Below are 6,000 nucleotides of genomic sequence, written 5' to 3'. Positions count from 1 at the left end.
TTTTCTCTCCAGGTCTCCTTTCACCCCTTCTCTTCAGAGGGGTTAGGGCCTTGTTGACTGCTGGATTTGGTGCTTGCCAGACTAGGCAGAAACACCTGCTCAGCTGCAGCTTCTGATATGTTTGCAGCCCAAATGCCTGGGGTGGGGGGGGAAGAGACCACCTGACTAAATGAGCTGAAGGATTTGCATCTGGAAACCTTGAAAAGTGCTTTGTGTGGTGGGGGGTTTTGCTCTGAAACATGAACCTTGGGGAAACAACTTTTTGCCATCACAGAAGTTGGAAACAAAGGATCTTACAGTGGCATCTTACAGACTAATTTATGTGGCACAATGTTTGAGGGCTCCTCTTTCCCAAAATGGTTGTTTCATAATGGACCCTCACCCAGATTTCTTTAAAAGCTAAGCTTCTCTTTGCCCACCTGATGCAGGTATTGGTGATTATTCAGGGCAATTGATGCTGAAAAAAATTGCCCACCTGAACAATAGGAATATTCCCTTAAAAGTGTTGTAGCTAAACAGATGTTGAATGTTTCCAAACTTTGCACTGTGTGTGGACGAGGGAAAACAATAGCATCTGAATGTAACTCACTTTCCTTACCCCAGAATTACTTTAACAAACAGCCCCACAGATTCCTGGTGGAATAAAATACCTGGGAAACCTCCAAATGCACCAGCTGCCTTTTCCCTCCACTGCAGCCTTTCTGACAGGCCATAAGTTGGCCAAACAGGCTGGTTTGTAAAATGCACTAAGCTATGAAAGGCCAAAACCAACTTAAAGCTGAGTAAGTTGTGTGAACGAAGCTGTGAGGTCTTTGACAGACTTGGTTCAATGGGTGGAGCTGGGGGGGTGAGGGGCTCCCAGTGTGGTTTTTACCCAATGTGATTCTCTGCATGACACCGACAAGGATGGAGAAATGAGCACCAGGCAGCTGGGAACAGGTGGAGCCACCCCTAGGCCGATGCTTTCATCCTTGCCCAGAAATTGATAGAGCCCACAAACTGGGAAAAGCCAAACCTGATCAATTCAAAATCTGGAATTAAAAATTAATGCCAGGTGAGAACGGCTGTAAGATTCTTCTTTGGCCCAAATTTGGATGTCTTGAACAGCTGCGCCTCTAGTGCTGTGCCTGGTGACTCTTCTCCCAGGAAGCCTTGCCTTCAGCGGGGAGACATGGCTGATCTCTACCTTGTTCTGTTTGGGGGAAAGGCATATTTGCTCTCTGGAGGCAAAAGAAAGAGTTGGGGAACCTCTTCTGCATTAGATAGCACTGGGTTACCGATTCATTTTGAGGGGAAGCCGAGACTCAATATTTTCTCTGCAAGAAATCAGTTGTGCAAAGATATGCCCCCCCCCCGCGCGGCTGTCCTTCAGCTTTTGCCCCATCCTGCACCGCTGCCCCTGCAGCGCCCCGAGAGCCCCGTCCGTCCTCCAGAATAGCCAAGGCCAGCAGACGGGGTTGGCCTAGGAGGTGGCGGGGAAGCACATTGCTCCTGGGAAGCATTTTGCAGCTAAACTGGGGTAACCCAGGTTCGTATGCTGGGCGGCTTCGTGCTTTGGCTCCACCGGCCGCCACTTAATTTTTCTTCACCCATCTCGCGCCCTCCTCGCTCACGGTTGGCAGCACCCATGCTCCTGCGCCAGCCCCTCCTGGGCATTGCAGCCTCCCAGGAAGCGGGGGGGGGGTGGCTGAGAGGAGACAACTCCTGCTAATGAACGGCCTGTTCCAGTTTGGGAGTGGCCAGGGGAAACGAACCAGACATCCTAGAATGTGAAATGAAATGGGCTTTAGAAAATCTGAGCAACAATAAAGCTAGTGGAGGTGACATTATTCCAGCTGAGCTATTCAAAATCTTAAAAGACGATGCAGTAAAAGTGCTACACTCAATTTGCCAGCAAATTTGGAAAACTCAACAGTGGCCACAGGATTGGAAAAGGTCAGTTTACATTCCAATTCCAAAGAAAGGCAATGCCAAAGAATGTTCAAACTATCGCACCATTGCTCTCATTTCACATGCTAGTAAAGTTATGCTTAAAATCCTACAAGCTAGACTCCAGCAGTATGTGGATCGAGAACTACCAGAAGTACAGGCAGGATTTCGAAGAGGCAGAGGAACTAGAGATCAAATTGCCAACATACGCTGGATCATGGAGAAAGCTAGGGAGTTCCAGAAAAACATCTACTTCTGCTTCATTGATTATGCAAAAGCCTTTGATTGTGTGGATCACAACAAATTGTGGCAAGTTCTTAAAGAGATGGGAGTACCAGACCATCTCATTTGTCTCTTGAGAAACCTATATGTGGGTCAAGAAGCAACAGTGAGAACTGGACACGGAACCACTGATTGGTTCAAAATTGGAAAAGGAGTCCGGCAAGGCTGTATACTGTCGCCCTGCCTATTTAACTTATATGCAGAGCACATCATGAGAAAGGCAGGGCTAGATGAATCAAAAGTTGGAATTAAGATTGCCGGGAGAAATATCAACAACCTAAGATATGCAGATGATACCACTCTAATGGCAGAAAGTGAAGAGGAACTAAAGAGCCTCTTGATGCGGGTGAAGAAGGAGAGTGCAAAAGTTGGCTTGAAACTCAACATTAAGAAAACCAAAATCATGGCATCCGACCCTCTCAATTCCTGGCAAATAGATGGGGAAGAAATGGAGGTAGTGACAGATTTTATTTTCCTGGGCTCCAACATCACTTCAGATGGGGACTGCAGCCAAGAATTAAAAGACGCTGGCTCCTGGGGAAAGAAAGCTATAGCAAATCTAGACAGCACACTAAAAAGCAGAGACATCACCCTGCCAACAAAAGCGTGTATAGTCCAGGCCATGGTTTTCCCATTTGCAATGTATGGCTGTGAAAGTTGGACCATAAGAAAGGCTGAGCACCAAAGAATGGAGACCTTTGAACTCTGGGGCTGGAGAAGACTCCTGTGAGTCCCCTGGACTGCAAGGCGACCAAACCGGTCACTCCTAGAGGAGATCAGCCCCGACTGCTCTTTAGAAGGCCAGATCCTGAAGTTGAAACTCAAATACTTTGGCCACCTAATGAGAAGGAAGGACTCACTGGAAAAGGGCCTAATGCTGGGAAAGATGGAGGGCAAGAGAAGAAGGGGACGACAGAGAATGAGGTGGCTGGATGGAGTCCCTGAAGCAGGAGGTGTGAACTTAAATGGACTCCAGAAGATGGTAGAGGACAGGAAGACTTGGAGGAACATTGTCCCTGGGGTCGCGATGGGTCGGACACGACTTCGCAATTAACAACAACAGGGGAAACGGAGCGGCTCTCCGAAGGCAAGGAATGGTGGGAATACTCGGCTCTCGACGAAGGAGTAATTAATGACCCCCACACTCCGACCCCAGCCACAGCCCCCCCCCCCGCCGGAGGCAGACACCGGCGCTTTTCACCCCGACCAAGGCAGACTGCAAAGGGACGTTTCATTAGGAATTCTGGGTCCCGCTTTTCTCCTCCTCCTCCTTTTAGAGTTAAACTTGATTTGCATACATTTGCATAATGAACCTCATTTGCATTCCCGATTGTTGGCTACCTCTGTGGGAAAAGTCAAAGCGGGCGACTTGGGGAGGGGGCTTCTGCAAAGACAAAAGGGAAGATTCCAGTTCCCCGGGGCTGGCCTTCCCCTCCCCGCCATCCCAGCCTCAGTACGCAACGGCTTTTCTTTCTCCCGGGCAAAGACAGAGGCGCCTTTCAGCCTTCCTGTCTTTCTGGCCGCTTCCTCCCAGCTGCTTCCCCTCCTGTGACCTCCTCTTTTCCCTTCGGAAGCGGCGGGGCGAGGTGAGAGGGAAGGCAGGCAGGGCGAGGGCAGCTACCATTTTAGATAGCCTCTGTAAAATGGCCGACTCTTCGAGTCGGGTACCGAGAGCCTGGTGGGAGGTCTGCTTTTCAGAGGGTCCAGCGAGAGCCTCCCCCAGGGGCCGACGCCTCTGGTCTCCCCCTGACCCGGGGTGGTGGTGGAGGCTGAGCAGCTTCTGGGGTCTCCTCCGTTTTCCAGTGGCCTGAGTGGCCCAGCCCAAGTTGGGGCCCAGAGCCCATTTGCTCCCCAGATGTTACTATGATGTTTCCTTTGGGGTCTGCGCACAAACTGTTAGCGGAAGAGCACCACAGACGTTCCATGTGCATTGCCCAGGATACCTAGGATGGCAATGGCTCCATCCCAGTGTCAGCAAAGGTCCTTCTCAATGGTTAGATTGGCATAGCCGCTAGACTAGGGTAAAATGATTCATTATTCTAGCATCCTGTGTGAATTAGGCCATCTTGTGAAGCCAATTCTACAAACAAAATTATTGTGGTTAATGGGCATCTCTCATGAACCCCCACAACTCCAGGAAACTCTTGCCTCTTTCAAAAGCTCTCATGGTTAGGAAATTCCTCCTTATTTTGACTTTGGTCTCCTTCTATGGCTTCTACCCCCCCCCCCCCGCCTGTTCTTCTATCCTTCGGTGCATGGAGATTAAATCCCCCCCCCCCTCAAGCAGTGGAAGACTTTCTTCATGCTTTCCCTCAGGGTTTTCCTCTTGAGGCTAACGAAGCCCAGTTCTTGCCCCATTCTTCCTAGAATTTGACTCCAGGCCCCTGGCCACATTTGTTGCTCTTCTCTGCGCTTTTTTGGGTTGCAAAAGAGAGCTGTATTTAAGAAAGGATCCCAGCCCTAGATGGGTTCTTCCCCTGCCTTTCCAGCTCTCCGATGTTTCAGAGGGTCCTCAGCAGCTCTACCCGATGGCAAACTAACCAGAGTCATCGTTCTTGTCTGAATGTGTAACAGCTTCTTGCATTGGTCCCCTGCTGTGGGTGTGTGTCAGTTTCAAACCTCCTCAGTTTTGTGGGCTATGTAAGACTTTTTCAGTTTTGCTCTTCCCTCCCTGAATACAAATCTAGACAAAAGGAGGCAAGGAAACTCTGGCCTATGGCGAGATTTGTTCTCTCTGACTTTGTCTAATCCGGTAGATCAGGGGCTGACCTAACACAGGGCAAAAGGCATCACCTTTGTTTTGCCTCATTTCAGTGTGGTACTCTAGAACGTGAGCTGTGAATTTCTTTTGCAGAGTTTCTACTTTTCCATGGCCCACCAGACAGACCCACATTAGTGGAGAGAAGTCTTGGGCCAAGGAGCAGCTGAACTGTCCATCGGGGCTGATGGTGTTCTTTCCACATTAAAGAGAGACCTGAAGCAGCCAAAGGTTGGAAAAGGCACTTGGGCCCAACCTCTGGCAAGAGTCCACTCCTGGTCAATGGTTGTCCAGCCTCCACTTTTAAGAAATCCACAGGAGGGAAGATTCCCAGCTCCCGTTCATTGCAGTCAGAATATGCTTTCCCTTATCCTAATATTTATGCTGAGTAACCCATGATAAACTAGCTGCTTGGCAGATGAGCTGGTCCCAAAAAACACTTTCAGAAGAACGGGTTCCTTTTTAGACCACCATTATTTTTAAAAGGTGTGTTTCTCTGCCTGTGAAATTATTGCCCTAAGGCAGTTTCTGTAAAATTTCGTGCAAAGATCCAAAGTTAACTGCAGTTGGCAAATCCATGTATGGGGAGGGGGGTGTTTCAAGAAATAAAACAAAAGCACCAGCAATGGTCTCCCCCCCACCTTCCCAAGAAAAGAGGAGGGGAGGGGAGGGGAGGGGAGAGGAGAGGAGCTTCTTTTGGCCACTGCCTGGCAAGGCGATTTCTTGTATCCATGTGATGCCAGCACTCACAGCAGCATCCGAACTGAGCTTCTCAGGTGGTAGCTGGGAGAGCAGCTGCAGCTGAGAAGAGGGAACAGGTTGCAGTGGAAGGGCTTCTTCTGTCCCTGGGAGAGAGGAGAGCTGTGGGGGCCAAGAGGCACCCAGCCAGGAAGTCCCTTTCGGGCTCCGGTGCTCAAGCGTTGCCCTGCTGGCCATTTTGCCAGCTTCTAGAGAACGTTTCACAGTCTCTCCCCCCCCCCCCCCCGTCAGTTATGAAAACTAGTAACTGCCGTGTGTATTTTTGTATACAG

The sequence above is a fragment of the Crotalus tigris genome, unplaced genomic scaffold, assembly GCF_016545835.1.
Source record: "Crotalus tigris isolate CLP2741 ecotype Arizona unplaced genomic scaffold, ASM1654583v1 scf7180000020888.614114, whole genome shotgun sequence".
Classification (NCBI taxonomy): Eukaryota; Metazoa; Chordata; class Lepidosauria; order Squamata; family Viperidae; genus Crotalus; species Crotalus tigris.
This window is presented reverse-complemented; position numbering follows the sequence as displayed.